Below are 2,853 nucleotides of genomic sequence, written 5' to 3'. Positions count from 1 at the left end.
ATTTGCTCTAATCCAATAATGTACATGAGCAAAAACAACCACCACCACCACCCCTTAAAAACAAAAACAAGCTCTATGCAAACTCCAAAGGAAAGTCCTTCGCCCTTAAGCAAGGGCTCAGGGTCCAGCTCCGCATTACTGAGAGATGGTGTCACCTCATTGTCTGTCGCAACCCCTCTAGTTTGGTAGGGGAAGGAGGAGAGACTAATCGAATCTGCCTCACAGGGGTTGGCAGACCTGGCACGAGGGAAGAGGTGCTCTTCGGGATCCTGCACGAAATGCCCGGAGGCAGCCCAAGGGGGAAGAAAAAACACACACTCAGTTCCAGCAGGATGTTCAAAAGCTACTGTTGCATATGGGCTCTCCCCCAACTTCCTGCAGCACAAGGCAGGGAAATAAAGAAATCCAGGGCTGTTTGCTCAAAGAGCATTGGCGAGGCACTCCTGCATTGTGCCGAAGCGGAAGCCAGAATGTTGGGCAACTCTGAAGAACTAGTCTAAACACCCGTCTGTGACTAAGTGTAGCTAAAAGCATATTCTCTTAAGAAAAAGAGGTCCTCTCTCCCCCCACCCGCAACCTTTGCTTGTGACATCACTATCAGCTCCAGGAAATTTCAACATACTTTGCTGCCGTCCACGAACCAACACTCACTGCTGCGGTGGACAGATGGGGGGGGGGAATTAAAAAACCAACAGCTGAAGAATGGGGAGTTTTCCCTGGGTGCCATCACCCGGACACTGAGTTGACAAACTGGTGTGGCATCAGCACAGGTCACAGACTGCTCATAAGCGTCTACAAGGAGATCTCATGTGACCAAATGCCAGATTCACCACACTGCCTGGGCACACAACTATCCTTGAGGGACAGTGGTTCCCAATCTTTTCAATATGGTGACCCACAAGTTCAAATTTAGTTTGTATGATGAAACATTCCACTTTGGCCCATGTTTTGTTTTGTTTTTGGTGCGCTAGGCAAACAATGACCTTTGCCCCCATCCATTCCAGCATTCCATTTTCTATAGTGCCCAACCAAACATTTTGAAAAGCCAACAAACAATCCCACAAAGAGTGCAGCTGCCCCCACTATGAACTCCAAGGAAGTGGGAGTTTGTCTCTGAGCAAGAACCACTTTCAGAGGCTTTGTGACCCACTTTTGGGTCACAACCCACAGGTTGGGGAAAACTGCTTTAGAAGACACCACCATCAAACAATGCACTCCTAACTACCCATAGATCTCCCAGGCACAATATCTTCTCTCTCATACAAACAGCTTAGGAGAACCATCTCTGCCAGTGGAACGTGATTCCCATAGATACAGGGAGGCTGCTCCACAACTCACATATCAGCAGCTTGCTTTTCTCCAGGTACACACCCCATTTTTGCTACTTGTGGGCTGTGTGCTAGGGAGATAGCCACAGGTCAATAGATGTCCATCTTTTTGGTTGGTTTTTTAGTATATGCGCTTGTGTGTGTGAATGTTTGTGAGTGAGTGTGTATGTGTGCTCCTGGAAGTCATGGCAACCTCTGGCCTGGAGAAATATTCAGAGAGGTGGCTGAATAAAGCCTGACCCTGCCTCCCACCTCTAGTATTCCAAGGAGGTCTCCCATCCAAATACTTGCCAGAGTTGACCCTGCTTAGCTTCCAAGTTCTGTCGAGATAGGACTTGCCTGGGCTATCCAGGTCAGGGCAATAGATGTCCATTTTTGTAACAAAGATGTGTTATGGTTGTATATTAAGTATTCTTCCTGGTCTCGCAGCATTGTTTTACACTTGTGCTACCCACCTCAGTCTCAGTGAGAAAGGTGGATTACAAATGAAATGACTGGCAGGTGTAGCAGAGACGTCCCCTCCTTGTATACAACCAGGGGTCATTTCCTGCCGGACTGCCCCGGAGTGGTGCTCTGGCAGTAAGGAGCCCAGGCCCCGCCCCCCACCCATGGAGAGACTCAGGGAAGGGGGGGATTTAAACTCATTTGCATATGCCTTGACTCATTTTAAACATGCCTGTCCTTTGTCAGGGTGTGTGACATATGCAAATGAGTTATGCAAATGAGCTCCTGCAGCTCTTTTTCCAGGAAATGACCCCTGTATACAACATTGCTCCCATGCCAGTCTGTAAATGCAAGAAAGAGTGGGTGGCACACAGAGATTTGGCAGCCCTTTTGGAGTGGCATCCACCCTTTCAAAATCCCAGGCTGCGTACTGGGGTGTTTATACATGTAGCCAGGTGATCTGAGACAAGCGCCACAGCTTGTTCCGTGGACTTCCTATTGCTCGAACCTGCCCGATCACTCAGATAAGCATCAGAGGCCTTGCTTCAGGTGCTCTCACCTGGAGATTAGCCGGGTGGTGTGGTTGGAGATGGGGCTTTTCCTGTAGCAATGGCACAGTTTTAGAACACCCTACTGAGAGATGTTTGCTCAGTGCCTACGCTCCTGTCAGCCAGGCGGAGGCTATTTTCTTCACCTGGGCTCTTGTTTGGTTCTACAGATGAAGCTATATTAATTGGCTCCGGCTTGCAAACACTTCGCCATGGCTCTCCCAAACCAATGATGGCTGGTGACTGTGCAGGTGCCGACACAGCATATTCTAATGTAGCTGAATTTCCATTCTGCGTGACCCATCCTTTTTCTTATTATTGCTATGATGAAAAGTCCGAAGTAGATAACTGCAAGAAGTCACCCGGCATAACATGGTCTCGAGCCACCACACATCAACTAGGAAAATGAGAAGTCCGGGAAAAGACCATTCTGACCAGGATGGCTCAGGATAGCCCAGTCACATCAGATCTACAAAGTCAAGTAGGGCGGGCCCTGATTAGTTCTTGGATGGGAGACCACCAAGGAAGTCCAG

Source organism: Gekko japonicus, unplaced genomic scaffold, assembly GCF_001447785.1.
Source record: "Gekko japonicus isolate JY-2015 unplaced genomic scaffold, Gekko_japonicus_V1.1 scaffold1193, whole genome shotgun sequence".
Lineage (NCBI taxonomy): Eukaryota > Metazoa > Chordata > Lepidosauria > Squamata > Gekkonidae > Gekko > Gekko japonicus.
The sequence above is the reverse complement of the archived record's forward strand: the minus strand, read 5'-3'. Positions refer to the sequence as shown.